We start from the raw sequence: 18,978 nt of genomic DNA, 5'->3' as shown, positions 1-18,978 counted from the left end.
TAAAAACCGGTATTTAACAACTCACGAGGATGTAGCAAGGGCAACATTTGCAACCACCCCGTTCCGTATCGCAAAGATGGGGCCACAGAAATAAAATACGAAGAAAAGTGCAACACCACTCATAAAGTGCTTTGTTTGTCCCCCTTACTATAAATCAGTGAACCTAATTACCAGCAAAAAGTCTTTGACAGCACTAAGGCCTTCGCTCGCTTGTTTAGCGAATCGTGATGTGGACGTCACTTCATTGTTATTTGAATGTGTCCTGTTTCTTACTTTTTTATGTCTTGGCGAAAAAGTCGCATGTGCAAGTTACCTCCGTCCAATTGCTATTTCGTCACCTACTCCCCTGCTAGAATGCTTCTGTGCTGTACTATATACTCTCAATAAATAAACAAATACAGTAAATTTAACTCACCACCTCTAGAACAAATACGGCGACAAAACAAATACGCCTCTAGAACAAATGGTTATGTCTTTACCAATTATTTGGAAACTTTCTAAATTGCCGTATACACTGAAAATTCCGCAATTCACTCACCCACGAAATGTTTTATCAGACGCACCAGCACTTACGTTCGCACTCAGTAGTCACCCGGGTGTGAGGAGTCCTTTTGGGAGATTCAAGCAGCTCACACAGCTGCATAGCAGAGTCTACCACCACTCATCGCCGGTTTTTATCCCGCTTGTCGCACCCCTATCCTCACTGGAAGACTCTTCATTGCTAGAGGTGCAAACCGGTTGATGAAAAAAAAGTAAAGAAAACTCACTTGCAGAACCTTACCCCACCAGACTTCCTTGCGCCACTTCCTGCACTGCCTGACATGCCCAAGTTTAATAAAAAAGGGGGAAGCTCCCACAAATCCGTAAGGCTTGAAGGTAGCGAAGCTCCACGCCACCTTCAGGACCATCACGGTGGTTCAAGTTTCGATTGCATCCGAGTTGCATTTCCTTCGCTCCCACAACGGCCTTTACTCCATCATTGTTGCTATCCTCGGTATTCAATAGCGTGGAATGCATGCAGGCAGCCAAGTGTGCGCCGCCATATCTGCGGCCAAGCGTCTGTTGCTAGGCGACGTTGTGTGCACGGCCCGCAGATCAGGCACCCCTCTTCTCCTCCATGCAACCGTGTGAGTGCGCCCGTGGCCTCCGCGATTGGCTACCGGCAGCGCGCCGTTGTGCGCCGCCACTCGTTACGTCGAGCCCCGCGGCATGGCGACACTTGTCCGTGCTAAGCATGACTGTGTTTCACGTTACGAACTTTTCGCCGAACACAAGGTATTGCGTCGGGTCCACTGTGAATGCGATTAATAACATCTGTTTGCGCCACAGATCAGAATCTGTTTGAAACAGAGCAGATGACGCACGCCAGTGTCTTTTTTTTGCTTCAGCGTGCGGCCGCAGTGGCCCATGCTGTGCCGTGTCAGTGGCGCATCGGCCATGTCTGTGGCCGTTTCCAGTGTTGCCAAGCGAAGAAATTGACCGCTAAACTTTTCAACGAATACCTTCTATAAGTGTGAGCTTCCTTCATTTTTTTGGAAGTGATAATCATTAGACGTCACCATAGAGGGGTGTACGCTATCACGTGCCTTCTCGTTCCGAGCAAGTCTTGCCACGATTGCGACAAAACCTGGAGTCTTTCTCGTTCCAAGCAAGTGTTCCTGCGATCACGGTGAACGCTGAAGATTTTTTTGCCAATATTGGCCAATCTCACTACTTGGGTATGCTTGGCTCGACAAACGTGCGCCAGGGACGCTTGAGGGTCATCGCGAGGCACGCCCACACCAGCGCTCAGAATTTTCTTGGTTTCTTTAACTGCCGGGGCGGTCGTCACAATCGTCAACAATCTGCTTAAGTGGGTATGCTTAACTTGAAAAACGTGCGCCGGGGACGCCGGGCAGTTGCCGTGAGGCAGACAAACACGAGCCCTAGGCATTTTCTTTATTTCACTCACACCATGCCTGGGTAAACTCTTCGAGCACCTCGTTCACTCCAGACTTACGGCATTCCTGGAGGACAATGACCTCTATCCTCATACCATGTTTGGATTTCAAGCACCCCTGTCTACTCAAGATGTGCTTTTACAACTTAAACAGCAAATTATCGAAAATTTAAGCAAAACGCACCCCAGTTCCATGCTTGCATTAGATGGACAAGGAGCATTTGATAATGCCACGCATGCAGCAATACTCCAACGACTCCAAGCAACCAATTGCGGGGAGGCCACATACAACTTCGTCTGGGCCTTTCTCATGAACCACACCGCAACGCTCCATATGGGCCCCCTCCAGTCTGACCCTTTCCCTACTTCGCCGAAAGGAACACCACAGGGTTCTGTAATCTCTCCACTCTTTTTTAACATAGCCCTTCTTCAACTCCCAGCCCAACTTTCTGCCATCCCCAACCTTCAGCATGCTTTCCACGCGGATGACCTCACGTTCTCCAAGACATTCTCCAGCACGACATTCTCCAGACATTCTCCAACAAGACATTCTCCAGCAAGCCGTTGATTGCACCCTCAGTTACCTGCAACAGCGTGGTTTGACGTGTGCACCACATAAATCCGCACTCCTCGTTCTTCAAGCCCGCACCCGAGGCCGACCTCCAAACCCCACTCCGGATCCGTCAGTCACGATCGATTCCATGCCCGTTCCGCAAGTGCCCTCACTCCGTATACTTGGTGTGACGTTCCACGCAGATGGCTCTGGGGCAGCGATTCTCCCACAACTTCATGTCACAGTCACAGAGCTCACACATCTCACCAGAAGAATCTGCACCCAGTGCCATGGCCTAAAAGAACCAGACACCTGCCGTCTTGTTCAAGCCCTACTGATCTGCCGCATTACCTATGGTACTCCCTACGTCAACCTCAAACCAAAGGAACATGCCAAATTAGACGCCCTTATCAGGAAATCGTACAAAATCGCCCTCGGCCTCCCTGCCTTCACGCCTACTGCCCGCCTTCTGCAATTAGGTATCCACAATTCCCTTTCTGAGCTCCTCGAAGCACAGCGGGTCCAGAAACTCACTCGCCTTGCCCTAACCCATACGGGTCGCACGGTACTGCATAAACTAGGCTATATCACTCCTCTGCTTTTAGACCCCCCCCCCCCCCCCCAGCGTATCCCTCCGTCACTCCGCGCTCATACCTTCGTGTCTCCCATCCCCAAACGCATGCACCCTTCCTTCAATCAAGGCAGAAGACGGGCCCGCGTCGACCGCCTCCGAGCCGAATACCACAACAAACTGGACACCCGATACACAGACGTCGCTCCGTATACATCCCGCCGTGCTCACGCACTGGTTGTCGTCGACTCCAAATCGGTCAATATTACCTCCCTCAGCCTTCTCCACGCAAGAACCACGACGGCTGAAGAGACAGCCATCGCTCTAGCAGCGATCACGGCTTCCTCTAATTACGTGGTAATCCTCACAGATTCGCAACAGGCTTGTCGCAACTACTGTACAGGCCACATCTCTCCCTCAGCACTGAAGATATTATCCTTAATCAAGGATCCGCCCCCCCCCCCACCCCCCATCCAGATTGTGTGGACACCAGGCCATTCTTCCCTCGTGGGCAACGAGGCGGCACACGCCGCTGCCCGCGCTCTTACATTCCGGGCATTTTCGTCGACGGAAGAGGACCTTTGGAAACCTTCCATCTATCCCCCGGTCCCTCCCCGATACACTGAAATCTTATATCATTATCGCCAACTGCGGCTTCAATACCCTCCTTCTCACCCATCCCTCAACACACAGGCGGCTCGCATTTGGCGTCGACTGCAGACGAACACATTCTACAACACCTCGACACTCCACTACATCTCTCCCTCCACTTACCTCTACAATTGCCCTTCTTGCTCCGTCCCAAACACTACCTGCCACCGGGTCTGGGAATTCCCTTACGCGCCAAAGCCCCCTCTTCCCTATCCCCTGAGCAGTGGGAGCGCGAGCTGGCCAGCCTATGGTGCGAGGACCAAGAACGCCTCATCGCTCGCGCCAAAGCTGCTGCGCTAGCTCGCGGCTATCTAGACTAAGAAAGCCACCCACATTTATGCTCAATAAACGTTTTCCGATAAAAAAAATGTTGACTAGTGGGCGGTTTCCGCGCGGCCTGCACTCATGTGCGCGCGCCCGGCAATTTCTTGGTATTTTTAACTGCTCACACAAAAAATCACGATTTGGTAAACAGCTGCGCTGTTGAAATATCCGGGGGTATCTTCACACTCATGAGTTCTGAATTAGAAAGTATTATGTTCATTTGAACGTTACTGAATGGTTCTTCCCGCTTTGCGCTGCGCGTAATTGTGACTGCGGCGCCGCTGTGTGAGGTCCGTGGGCTGAGTTAACGTACTACGTGCACACTATCGTTGAACTTGCCGTGCCGCTTTATCAATATGACCGGCCGCTGCCGCTTCACACTGCACTCACAACCGCAGCTTCATTCCCCCTTCCACGTGCCCATGCATAGGCGCGTGAATTTTATGGTTGCGAATATCGAGCCACTATTGCTCTTCGCAGTTGCGCGGAAGCAGGTTCTCGGTTTCCCGCGCTGACGCCAGCTTTTTCATTCTATAGGTGACTTTATGCTTTCGCGTTAACGAAAGCACCAACAACACTATCTATGCGCCTGAAACTTCGAGACGACCTTTCGTCCTTGTGAATGCATATTTAGTTTTTACATAGAAGCTATAGATGGCTAGGGACCTACGGTCTCACGCCGACGGCAACGAGTTAAGCAGCGGGTGTTCATCGTATTCCAAATTTCATAAAGAGAAAGAGCGTCTTAACGTCAGATTTTCTTCATCTGAGATGGCTTATACTATTCCTAGAAAGATGTCTTCCCAATAATGGGTCCGTGTTTAGAAGTGAAGTGGATTTTTAGCGTCTTTGTAAGCTAGCTTATGCGTTGCAAAGTGAAGCATGGCTATCTAAGGACGGAATATGTTTACAGCCTCACTTTATAAATATATCCAACGCCGCTCTCCCTCCGGAGTCGTGTTTATTCGTCGCCACACGCGGCGCCTCTTTACCCTCTGACATTGGGAAATGCAGCTTGCTGTGCGCTGGCCACCTGTGCGGCGCACTAGAGACGTAATTGTCTTCACCCACCAATCATCTGCGCCCTAATTCTGTGAGGCAGATATCGGGCCAGTGTCCTCAGACTTCAACACGGCAAATCCCTCACATAGTTAAATGATTTAAATCCCAACATAACAAATCAAGCCAGAAGGATGAAAGGGTGAGTGGACGGAAGGATGAAAGGATTTTATTTTTCCATTTTTCATCTTTGCTGGATGGAAGGGCTTTAATTTGTTGTCTGCAAGCCACCAGAGAGCCCCACTCTTAAGGTTAGGCCTTATGCCACGCTTTGAGGACTAACGTTGTTAACCGGCACTCATTGGATAAGCTACGTCAAGCTGTTGGTGGTGGTTCGGCGTGAGACCGTACAACAAAGATTATAGCCTGAGTGGCGTGTGCTCGACAGTTGCTGGCTGCTATACCAGCAAAGTCCCACAAAAAACATACTAGCACATACCAGCAGTGAGGTATTGGCCAAGCTTTTATAAGGTTAGCGCATGCTGGAGTGTGAGTCAACCAAAAATAACCAATCGCATAATTGAGCACTAGGGCTCTAATGCCGTGTGAGCAGTCTTCAGTGTAGTACATACTGTACCACATTTTGGGTTATGGGATAACGCATTATTAGCAGCTTTATTTGATGTGCTTCTTTCGCACGATATTCTGAGGTCGCAGCCAAATTGTCTTTGAAATGTTTTATTCGAGCGAGTAAATGCACTTCGTTTTAAGCCATTATGGCGACCAATGCAAGAAACAAAATATGTCCCGCATCACATTCGCGGTTTCTCCCTTGGGTCGGAGTCGACCTGACCCAGCGACAATGGCTTTGGTGGTCGATCCAACGCTGTCCCCACCAGAAAGGGTGACCACCTTGACGTCTAGGGTCCTTTCTTGGCTACTGCGTATGGAAATGCACGACGTATTCAGAGTTTTGCGTGGATACGTTTTCTTTCGTTTGTTTTCGTATCATCCGCTCTACGTATCCCGAGCTACCATGAAGTTACGGCTCTGCTCGCAGGCTTGAAACCTACATGGGGGGTGTTTCTCGACCCAAAAGGGCCGTTAGGCGCTTAAATGTGGGCAGGGCAACAATTCGTACGGATCGTGGGCTGGGGTGAGGGAAGGGAAAAATTAATCTCAGGGGATTCGTTCATGGTCTCCTATCAAGCGCAGGTGTTCGCACGTGGCGTCGTTTTATTTCTGTTTGCTTCATTCTCTTTTTTTTTCTTCGTCCTTTTATGCAATACGGAGCAGGTACTTTTGATGTAAGTTGGTGGGAAAACAGAAAAAAAAATACTAGTTTGGACCGTCTCGCAAAAGTAGGTTGTTGAGTGCCTGCACTGCAATTTTTAAGACTGAGCGGATATAGAATAATATCCGAAACCAAGTGAAAATACAAGACAAAAAATTTTGGGAGATATTCGGTCAGCGTTTTACGTCACTATAAATTTTAGCCGACTGTAGACAGGTAGTTAAATTTATCGCCGTTTAGGCTATACGAGCGCCAAGGGGTGAATAAATTGCCACTCTCCCCCGTTGCTTCGAAGGTGACTTGATTGAGGGGAAAGCCATAACTGTTGCTATCGCGGAAGCATAATTGTTCTCGTCGACTTCATGTAACCTAGGAGCCTTTAAATCTCTTAATAAATGTTTTCTATCTTCAGCGATACCTTGAGATGAAAGGAGATGCACTCGTTCGTTCGAAATTCAGAAAAGACGGATCATTTGTTAACAAATTGGTACACAGTGTTTTGCGTTTCAATTGAAGAGCCTGAAGAAAGGGCGACATGAGTAATAGGAATGGGTAGGGCTATCTGGCGTACTCCGAGAGCAAATGTTTTCGACAGAACTCTCAAATCGCAAGGGTAAACGATGTACACAAGTACATTACTTGTGCAAAACTTGTTTACGAGGTATGCATCTACAAGGTGTACTTTTGTATTGTTGTGCAGAGCAGCGCAGTTTCTGCATTAGTTAGCAAAATAACGCCATTCCATCCACAAAGCTGGGTCTGTATTTCTAGAGCGCGTAGTGGCATAGTCGTCACGTCCGGGTCGCTATTTATAGAACGCGTGTTAGTTAAAAGAGAGAGACGGCACCATACGTCTTGCCGCAACGGGGACCTGATTATATTTTTCACGCGTGGCTCGTCTTATTCTGAGGCCACCGCGGTGAATAATGACGATGGTGGAGCGCAGGCTATGACGGTGATGGGCGCTGCGGTGGTGATGCTGAAGAGGCCTCGACACGCTCGATGTATTTAGTTCACATCATGTACATACTTTAAAACTGTCCAACGGCTTGGTAGCAATTGTTATGCGGAATATTCCACATGTCGACCATGAATGAAAAAAACGAGTTGATTCATTTTTACAATCCGAGAATATTCACAACCGCTGTCTAGGCCAGGCGTTATAAACAGTAAGAAAAGTAACAAAACCTTATTTACCCACAAAGATGACAGCAATTGTGTTTTAATGTTACTTTAAAGTGCTTTAATATTACTGTTAAGGCGCGCGAAAAAAATAAAACGAAGTTAACCCGCACAAGCCATACTTTGCTCCTTGTTTGAGGGAACAGTGTACTTATGGCGCAATACGTGTGGTTTCAGTAGCATCTACAACCACTATAAAGCGGTCGCTGTACGGGATACACATTTAAAGATTTCTCAGTGTCATTCAAGACTACGCAACTTTTATTTCGCAGTAATAGTAGAAATGAATAACAACAAAATGGTTCACTAAAAGTACTTATAATTTGTCTCCGAAAACATGGGAGTTGTAAGCATGCTCGCACTACGGGTACTAAAAAGGGGTATTACGCCAGAAAATAAGGGCAAAGTATCTTTTAGTACCATGTTATGGTTCAGCTTCTGCTATGATTCATTGCTACGACGGTCCGCATTAGTAGCTGTTAGCAATCTCAATATAAAAATAAACCGCACTCCGCTGGTTTTGCCACAGATGCGGTGGTATAGAGAAAGTTACAACGCGAATTAAGACAAAATTACCCCGCTCCTGAGCCTGAGATATCACATTTCAAAATTGTTCAGGGATAAATACTAGCTCGTAAGTTAAGTAAGACGCCGATAGAGAACAGTCCCAATTTCGTACCCCCCCTCCCCACCCCTTACCTTCGCCCCAGTGAGAAAAACAGTTCACCAAACTCATATGACTCCAAACGGTAATCTTGAAACTGCCCTGTGTTCCCATTTATTCTTGGCCTCATGTCGCTCATGTTGTTTGAGTACAAACGGGAGGATGCCATTGTCACGAACTGCTTTTAATGGCACCATTAAAGTGGCAAATGTTTAACCTCTACGTTAGTCGACTTTATCAAGCCCGCGAGCGTAAGAGAGAAAGAGAGCGAGAGAGAGACAGAGAGAGGGAAACATTTATTGCCTAGTCTTCGAAGTAAGTCCAGGTCAGCTAAACGATGGATCCTGAGGCGTCACTGTCTTCATAGTAGTCCAGAATGCCCTTGGAGATCTTCTGGATATGAAGGCAGAGAACCTCCTGGGCGGCCCGATCGTCTGTTCCGGGCGGGGCAGCCAGCTAAGTGTCCCACTAGGTGATGCGGGAGAGGGAGGGGGGAAGCTTCGGGGGTGGCCGAATAGAGTGGGGAATAGAGGGATACGCGCCGCAAGAAGGGCAGGTTGGGGGACCGGAGCACTTGCGTGCGATGTAGAAAGTGGTGAGATGGGAGGGAGCCGGTATGAACCTGGCGTAGAAGAATGGTTTGGGCGCGAGTGAGGCGCGGGTCTGTAGAAGGGTAGACTTGGCGGGCGAGGTAAAAGAAAAGTAAAGGGAATTTACGCGTCTCACGATCGTGAAGACGACAGGAAAGAGGATGGTATAAGATTGGCCAGAGCATAGATGGACCCGGGGGTAGATCTCGGGAAAGCGCGTTTACTCTTGCGTTTAACGTCAATGTTAGCGTGGTCAGGTACTCACACCAGGACAAAGATATGAGAAGGATGTCTGTTGAGAGTGTCAGTCACTAGGTTAGAAGAAAAGGGGTTGACGGTATACCGTAAATAATTTCAGATGGGGGATTGCGAATCTGTGAAGATATAAGTGGGGTGTTGCGTGGAGGTTGTGGGAGCAGAGAACTCTATAGCAAGAGCGATGGAGTGCTCTTCTAGGGAGGTGGCATCTGGTGGGCCTAAAAAAGGAGTTTGTGCGGAAACCTGCGACGAGTGGCGTAAAAAGGCTGCGGTTCCTGTTCGCGTAGAGGAAAAAGTACTGGCGTCTGTAAAATATACCGCCAGAGAGAGAATGCATGCATTCAGCGTCTAGGGTGAGTCGTGTAACCCGTTCGGTGCAGTTCGTTCACTGGTAAGTGCATGAATGTCTCCGCCAAGCCGGAGTTCCGAGGGAACTGCACTCTAAACATCTGACATTCGCCACAGACAGAACGCAGTGGCCTTAGCTGGGCCTGTTGTTAGCTGTAGATCGCCTTGTCCGTTCCAAGCTGCCACATGCGAGCTATCCAGACCCGAAAAACAAATAGCAAAGCGTTGCACAGTGAGTAGGCTGCCCCTGAGGACACAGGCAGACAGCCAGCCCATATCTTGCGGCAGCATCTCCAGCTACGCACCGGCCAACATGCTCTATCTGCAGAGCATAGAACGTGCCCCGCAGGCTATTCCACGGAAAGACACCTCAACCAGGGAATCGATCGTTTAAGGCATAGTACGTGAGAGCATTTTTCCCGAACTTCTACTTTATCTGTCTCATGTAATGGCCAAGTCAACGAGGGGCATTATGTTCTGTGCCATGTCTGGTTTGAGGTGTACACCAGGAGATATGAGGGGGCAGCGCCAACAAGTGTCACGACAACAGATGATCAATTCCAAGTTTCAAGGACTTGTGTAAAGCACAGGAGCCGATGGCACTTCCATCCCAGGAAACTGGGAGCACCACTTTAATGCATATAACTGGGACGCGGTAAATGGAGAATTGACAAGGCGTGGGTGAAAAGGCTGTCCACTAATTAGTTTTAGTGAAGCCGGTCGGCCCGCAGCACACTTGAAAGAAATAGAGGCAGTTTACCCCGCCGCTGAAAGAACTTAACAGCCTCAGAAGTGCTTAAGGCGTCGTTTCAGCAAGCAGCACGACAAGGGACCGTCGATTCCAACGTTTCGAGAATTCTGGTAATGCCCAGAATCCAATTTAACCTCTACCCACGGAAAAAGGGGCACCGCATTAAACTACCAACCGTAAATGCGGTGAAGCCAGAAATACGAAGACATGACAATGAAGATTCGGTACTCTAATTCGATTAACACCGGAGCTGTTAAAAATATAATGAAAGTTAAAAATATTAAGAAGTTGCTGAGCGCGCGCACGTAAGAGCGGGCCTCGCAGCGACCTCTAGGCTGTTAACAAAACCAAGAAAATACTGAGCGCTCGAGTCGGCATGCCTCGCGGCGACTGCCCAGCGTCCCCGGCGCACGTTTGCGAGCCAAGCATGCCCATTTAAGGACATTGGCCAAGATCGACCAAAAGAAAACAATTCCAGCGTGAGCCGTAATCGTGGCAACACATGCTAGGAACGAGAAAGACGTCATAACGTACGCTCCTCGAAGGTGAAGTCCAGAGATTATCACTTAAAAAAAAAGTGAAGGAAGCTCACATGTACAGCAACAATTATGATCGAGTAAAGGCTGTTGCGGCAGCGAAGAGGGAGCTTTCCGGGTACTGCTCGCGACGGCTGCTCGGAAAATGATTAAAAAATCGTCCACGAAGCGAAACGAAGGAAGTGCGTGAGTTGTACAAAATTTTTTTGAGATGTGCTCGGAGAATTCGATCTGACCAAAGGGGAACCGACAAATGGTGAGCTTCAATTCCTCGATGTGCGGCTGCACCTAGACCGTCAGCACGTCTGCTGGGCGTACGCTCCTGGATCAAAGAAGGCCCTCCTACCGCACTCATCGGCCCACTCCAAGTTGGTGAAGAGGGCGGTAGCCACCTCTGCTCTTAAGAGTTCCCCCTTCAGGTCCTGTGAGCACACAGTTGAAATTAGTTTTCAAACTCAAATCCAGCGCCTCCGCTCCGCCGGGTATCCAGAACAGCTCCTACACAGCGTAGCCAATAGAATAATGGGCGATCTGCGCAACACAGACACGAATAAGGTCCCGCAAGACGAGCATAAGAAGAGAGCTGTCATTCCCTACGTGCACGGCATAAGTCATAACCTGAAGAAGATTGTCGGCCGCCCAGGTGTGGATCTCCTTTTTTCAGCGCCCAACAGGCTCGGCGGGCTTTGCAAGAGAGTCATCCAGGAGGAAGCACGCAAGCACTGCACTAAGAGTCACGCCACGCCCTTCGTCCAATGCGAAGAAGGGGTCTTCTACGAAATACCGTCGTCTTGTAAAACGTACATCGGCCAGACGGGACGATGCCTCAATGACAGGCTGCACGAACATGACAACTCGCTGACATCCGGGACAGGCAGCAGGCTTGTCCAGCATGTGAAAACGTGCAGTTCGTGCGCGCCTGATTTTGAAGCCTGGCGTGTCCTGAAAAGGTATAGAGGCCAGCGCACACGTGAAATACGCGAGGCATTTCTCATTCACAGCAGGGGATTGTAATGCGTCAGCACACCGTCGGTGGCTTTACTGGATAAGGAAATTGCATATCTGGCCGGATAAGAGGAGCTCACGTGTCGCCTATATATTCGCGCGCATGCTGGATAAGAGCTTCCCTGCCTGTTTGCCATACCTTCCCGCGTTCTGCAATCCGTTCTCTGATAACCATGTCAGTATTTGTATCCTCATAGATGTTCTTTCCTTCCAAAAATAAACAGTTAGTCAACGCCCGTGTTTGTCGCCTCTGCACTCAGTCCGGTCCCTGCGCTGTTCAGCTTCATGCAATGAACCAAGTAGCCCAGTTACAAACCCTCCAGCAGACCTTTTGGCTTTGACAGAGCAGCCACCATGGCAAGCTTTAGCACCCCGAACGTTGCCCTCAAGAAGTAGCCAGAAAACGTCAAAGCCACAGGTATTCAAGCCCAATCCCTCCAAACCCGTCAATAACCTAAATCAAATCCAGAATGGCCAGAATATCTTCAACGGTCAGAAAGAGTCTAAACTGTCGGTGACTCGTCCGCCAACTATCTTCAATCCCGCCAACGGCATAAAGCAAGTTCAACTTGCTCCCAATCTTGACAACGACCTGAAAAAGTCCATAGCTAGGCTGAGCCAACTGCCCACTAATTCCAAGCCCGTCAACAGCACCAAACAGCACAGCCCGCGCAACAAAAACCCGCTCAACCACAGTTACCACCCAACTCACTGCCATCTGTGGTACCAGAAACGACAAAGGACAACTTGTGCCAGCGCCTGGCTGACCACTTCGTGAGTGCAATCGACTTGCTTCAGTTGGATGAAGCCCACGCCCGAACTTCTGGCATCAGCATCGATCATTCAGCGCTTGGCCACAAGACGAGCAAGGACTGTCTGCTTAGCGTGCGTGGCATAATGTGTGCCACACGAAGCTTGACCATGGTCGTGAGACTGTTTGCCATCTTGAGAGATCATCGCCAGCCTCCTGTGCAAGTACGACTGTCGCGCCTGTCATGAATATCGAAGCCAGGGCAAAGGCCCTTGTGATGCTTGAGTGCCCATCGAACTGCCAGTGCAAGGAAGCAGTACAAGGTACACTCACCTCGCCAGTGCAGCAACAGCCCCAATGTCCACAACGCACTCGATGGCTGCCTAGCCACCTAGACAACTTTGTGCTCGAGTGAAGCTTGCAGCCGTCTTTCCCCGCGTGTGGGAGTAGGGAGGCCGTTGCAGACAATGTGTGGACATCTTTGACCACGAGACGTGGTGAACCAGACTGGGGTGGGATGTGAGCGCCAGCCATAGTTACTAGCTTATCACTAACGCTATTTCCAGTGCTATTACGCCGACAGAGTGCCAGGCACCAAGTGAGGTCGGGGACGCGTTTGCTTGTTCTGTTGTCCTTTTGTTGCCGCCGCTGGCGTGGTCACTCGTGTCCAGCAATGGGCAAATAAACGCCCTCTTTTCAATTACTCCGCTTCGTCTCGCCATGCCTCTTCAACGCCCCCAGCCTTCACTCCCAGCCCTCACAGCAGAAGTTTTGTAGTATGCCCTGAAGGTGAAAATTTTGGCGTCTGTGAGTGAGAACGAGCTCAAAATGTCAGAGAAACTGAGAAACGGACACAATGCGTGCTTCGCAGCTGTGCGGTGCGGCGACTCGGGAAGGAATAGCACAGCGAAATTTTTCCGCTTCCCAGCGTATGGCAGGTCAGCACACTTTTTATTTAGTCAATGTTATGAAGAAGCAAGCGCTATCCTTATCAACAAAGATACAGGGCGAATCGAAAAATCTTCTGCTGTTGTTGTACAGTGAATTTCTTTTAGGTGCGGAGTACCTTAGAACCGCACAATGTCCGTCCGCGTCCGCGCGCATAGCATTTACAATCGCAAAAAATCACACAGGCACCGGCAGGATCCAAGCCTGTCTCTGGTAGACCACAAAGAGTTAGTGTCACTCGTCTTACCCATTGGGCTACGACCGTGAGTTAGTACCCGAGAGTCAAGCGGCTTACTCTCTCGCCTGTTACTGTGCGGAGTACCTTAGGACCTCTTAATGTCCTACCGCGTCCATCCTTGCGCACACCACCATCAAGGGTCAATCAAGCGTAATTCGATTTCACCCATGAGTTGCAGTTTCATTTAAGAAATAATCAAGGTGCAACCCACGGCTCAAATCGAATGATGGTCGGGGCGCAGATCGGATGTCTCTCGGTGTGCAACTTGGATGTCATTTCCAGTCCCCGTACTCCGCACTCGCACGATCATCCACGGAGTGGAGATGCTGCCACTTTTTTGTTTGGTACAACGAATTTGTCAGTAATGTTGTAAGCATGTGAAGCTACTTTTCGACACTTTCTCATCAGCCGATTAGTGGAAATTATGTTCACCGAATATGCTTAACGAACTGGTTTGACTTTAAAGTGTTCCGACGATCAGTTTCTTACAGTGACATTACCACCTTTAAATGTTTATTAACACGAAAGAAGCCCCAAAAATTATTTACGCGGCAGCCGACCGCTTGCATTCCGTAATACGAGAAGTCCGAGTTACCTGCGCGATGGCCAAGCTGCGCTTTGCTTTTTTTACCTGGGCTAGGACACATTTTTTGTACCTTGTTAGGACTCTCAATATTTGTTTCGCTTTTACGTGTTGTTTATTGATATTCATGGGGGTATTTCTTCCATTTTCTAGGTGTGGCGTATGGCTGAATTACGTATAAAACTCGCTAGCTATAAAATGGTTTTTGGGCTAGCAAACTTACAAGAATAAGGATATGAAGTGGTTGTTAATGGTGGCGAAATGTGCTGGTAATCTTACTTCATAATAATTTTATTATTCACGAACGCGTGTTTTTATGAAACATCGTTTCTGTAGAATTGTATTGCGTACAGAAAATGAACGTGGTGACCTTTGGAGCAGTTTTCTGTAAACGATGAATTGTACGAAGATGTCTCTTATGTTTGTGTAACCGACACTGAATGCGGACATTTGTACTTACTACACCAGGTACCCAGCTCTGCGTTATATTGGCATGTATTGAACTTCGTTTGCGATACCTTGCTAATAAAATCAGTGAATAAACTACATTTCCCGTGTACCGCTTTTTCTTGCCCAAACAAAATTGTCACGATTGAGGGCGTGCTGGCTTACGCGTATTGAACTAAGAAAGATTTCCAAACAAATTTTTTGTGAACGTGCTGAGAGTTCAAGGAAATTAGCATGTAAAAGCTGTCGAAAACGTAAAAGCTGTCGAAAACAAGATGTACAGCAGCAACACAATCGGAAAAGAAAAATGCAAGCGGTGTTTGCAAGCGGCACACACAGACAGTTCCGCTCGTTCAGCTCATAGCAGACGATAAGCGCACCTCCTCGCTCAACAACGAAAGCGTTGCCATAGCATCATCAGTGATTTTTTCGTTGTTGTTTGTTTTGACAGTTAGGCCTTCCAAGCACCTGAGGACAAATTGGCGCTAGTGACCGAATTATCAGTTACCTGGGGGGTATAACAGCTGACCGAGCCGTGGGTATAGGGTCAGAGCTCCTCGAAAAGTATTTCAATTGTGTAGACTTCCCTGAAATGTTTTTGAGATGCTCTTATGTAGACTCACCAGTCTGTAATGCTACGCACCAAGCAACGGGCCCCTATACGCACATCACACAACAGGAACTAAAACAGAACAACCACAAGAACACACACAACAGGAACACACACACGCGCGTGTGTGTGTGCGGGAGAGCGCGCGCGTGTGTGTGTGCGTGCGTGCGCATGTGCGTGCGTGTGCGTGCGCGTGCGTGTGCGTAAGCGCATATGTGTGCGTGCGTGGATGCATATGTGTGTGTGCCCCTGTGTGTGTGGGCGCGCGTGTGTGTTTGCATGCGTGCGTGTTACGGCGGAAACATGCTAGATGCATAACGTTCATTTAAGGTGCACCAGCACGATAAAAACGATGAAAAGGCGGCTAAAACCGAACGGCGATACTGCGAAGAACACTCGTGCTTGAGCAAGAACTGGTGGTTTACGCCATCACACCATAGAAGCAGAGTCCGCAGGTGTTTTCTACCCCCGAGTCCTTGATGTAATTAAAATGTTTTTTCACTGGTGCTATTATGAATCTCGATTAAGCCGAAAGGCTTATATGCTGCGCTAAAGATGACATTGAATAACCTCGGCGCCGACACGAAAGGTACTAAATGTGGTAGACAATATATCACATGACCAGGAGGCCATACGCGAACCAAGGCATTCTAGCCACGCAAAAGAAATGATTAAGGATTGCCGAAATATTGCATGATTGAATAAAAATGAGGGTTAGTTAGCTGGTTTAAGATGGGTTGCGGTGGATGAATTACGGTGGATCAATGCGGGGATTGGGGGGGGGGGGTAAAATGGTATTCAGAAGAATTAGGTTGATTAAGGTGGAATTAGGTGCCTTAAGGACGGTAATGGCTGCTGGGTCGACGAGTGTATGCGTTTACAAGCGGTACCCGGCGAAATGGTATGCTTGGCTTTCGCCTTCAAAGAAAGTGAGCTACTTTGAGTGCTTCGAGTAAGTTTTTCAAGGTATGTAGCAGCTCCTTTGGCTTACTTTATAAAAAAAAACGACCTAGCTTTTGGGCGAGTTCTTTATCAAGTCAGGAAAATGCTGCTCGTTTCGTCACCGTAGGTAGGGTGGATTTTCCAAGACATCCGCCCCTAAAATACTCTAAATGCCAGAGAAAGAAAGCAGCGACCGCAAATTCCCTGCGCCGCCGGGATCAGCGCCGCCTTGACACAATCCTGTTAACTAGCGCAGGAATCGATAGTTCACTTGAGTGGCGGTCCTACAGCGCCCCACCTACCGTGTTGTCGCAAGCTCTTTCGAGGTTAGACGACTACATGGCTGGGTGGTTTACTCGCGGGTCGCTAGATGGCAGCCCTGAACTGGGCACCATAGAGTTGCGCGTTTGATTGCCACATGCCACGGGTTCTAGTTAGGAAGAAAAGCCCGCTTTCAGTGCTGCGCACAGGATCCAGTATTTAGTCAGTTCTGCTCCACTGAGCATCCGCGGTTGCGGAAGCGGCTGCCGCGCCGGCCGCGGCGGCCGTTCAGCTGATAAGCAGCCAAGTACCGTGGGCGTTTTTGTACGCGCTACTCCTCGCCCCTCCTCATCGCTGCTGACGCTGACGCGGTTGCCCAGCGGCAGCGCCTACACGCGACACAGGTGGCTTTCCCTCACGACCTGGAACTCAAGATGGCGGATGGACGCAACTCTGCTCCCGTAGGGGTGCTATTAAATGCAGAGCATTTCTTTAACTCACGATGTCACCCGGCGTTGTCGGCGTGCCTCGGCGTCCGCAACAGCCGTTCCAGGTGCGCCCTCTCCTCCACTCCTCTTTTCCCGCATCACGCTACCCTCCTCGCTCTCAACAACAGGTCCGCACCCCTCCCCCTACACTATATAAAAAAATAATACTTACCGGCGCCTGGTTTCGATCCCACGACCCTGCGGGCGGAACGCAAGGTACATGGTGCTCTACCCACTGCGCCACAAAGCCGACACAGTATGGAAGGCTACGGACGCGCCTTATATTCTTGACTCATTCAAACTACGTCAAGAAGCTGCTGATACAACACATTCACTACCACCAACTCCCCAAACACTAAACGTTAACGCAATACACCCACCCCCTATGCGACGCATTTACTCGAGTCCCCCTCGCGGGGAGATGGGCCCTTTTATACTGAAACTCTGGGACACCAGTGTATAAAAGCGCAGCTATAATTGGCGGCGCGGCATTTACTATCATAGAATAAAGGCACCATTGGCGCCGCAACAAAGTACCGAATATCGCCCATGATGAAGTTTTAATTGAATCAGCTGAAAAAAAATTCGAATAGTGCCCCCAGGGATATCCACACTAATCATCCTGCATTGCCAATTTTACTTTTGAATATAGATGTTCTTGCGCTTGAAGGAAAATGCAGCTTATCGTAAAAAAATAAACCACTATTTTCCTGTTAAAATTATGATGTTACCTATCCCTTTATACCCCATTTTTAGCACTAGCTGCCCTCCATCGAAAATAAGTTCTTCATGTTCAGATCAGACAAATTAAATTGAAATGTGAGGAGTCCCTTACGTGGTCGAAGGGTACTCGGTGGTCGTTCCAAAGAGAGAGAGAGAGAGATTTTTAATGAAGTCTGCCGATCTTAGCTGGGCTAAAATGCGTAACTTGCTACGCCAGTTGATGACGTGATGATGTTGGTGGTGATGTGCAAGAACTCTTGATGCGCACAGAAACGCTTACACACCCGCCGCGATGGTGGAGTGGTGGATATATACCAAGAGGTAAATGAATTTTGAAGGCAATAGTTTTTCGTAAACCACTTAATACAAAAATTTTGGTCGTCTGTCTGTCTGTCTGTCTGTCTGTCTGTCTGTCTGTCTGTCTGTCTGTCTGTCTGTCTGTCTGTCTGTCTGTCTGTCTGTCTGTCTGTCTGTCCCCAGAATCAGCGATCCGCCGTAAAGTTACTACGTTGTATTGCTCAAGCAGCAATACTCGCTAATCCTTTGCGTCGGGAGCACTGGACATGTTCCGAACGCAACGCTGGTTTACCCCAAGTATAGACCAGGCTTACATGAAGGCCTGGAAGCCAAAGCCATAGGCGTTTCCTTGGTGCAAGAGTCAAGCCCGGGGTGCCTAACCTTTGATGAAGAGGGTGCCTTTCATATGTGGGCTTTAGGGAAGGGTTTTGAAACGCAGGGGGCCCTTTTCCTAGTCTTGCATGTTTCCGTGTGTTTCCTAGAGGCCGCCTTGTTACACAAGCTAAAGTAGCTTTCTGCATACGGGGTTTTTACGGAGGTAGCCCATTCCTATCGCAATTGTTTCGCTCAACCATAACACTACAACGTTCTGAAGGACGGAGCAATGTTCCATATACTCACCTTATTCAGCATCGGAATATCCCCGGAACACGTGCAGACATGGGCGGCGTAAGCGGCACGCAAACATAGCCCGCCACAGTCGTGTTAGCAATAAAGGTCACTTTGAGGTCAAAACGTGAGCAGCGAAATATATAAAATATTCGTAACACACAATTCATTCAATGCAAGGGCTCGAACAAGAGATCGCTTTTGTGGCACATAGGTGGGGTGATAGCGCGTCGCATCCGAGGCTGCGATCGCACAGGTGAAAAGCCTTGAATGTCCCGGAAGTGTCGTCGTCCCGCCCGAACACTATACATCATTTCACAACTGTGATACGCACACGTATGTACGTACAGTCATCCAAATGTTTAACTAGCTTGCGCGTCCGGCGATTTTTGTCTCATGACGCTCTTAAGAACGAA

Source organism: Haemaphysalis longicornis, unplaced genomic scaffold (genome assembly GCF_048455015.1).
Source record: "Haemaphysalis longicornis isolate Haplotype H1 unplaced genomic scaffold, Haemaphysalis longicornis Haplotype H1 scaffold_9, whole genome shotgun sequence".
Classification (NCBI taxonomy): Eukaryota; Metazoa; Arthropoda; class Arachnida; order Ixodida; family Ixodidae; genus Haemaphysalis; species Haemaphysalis longicornis.
Note: the sequence above shows the minus strand (reverse complement) of the source record.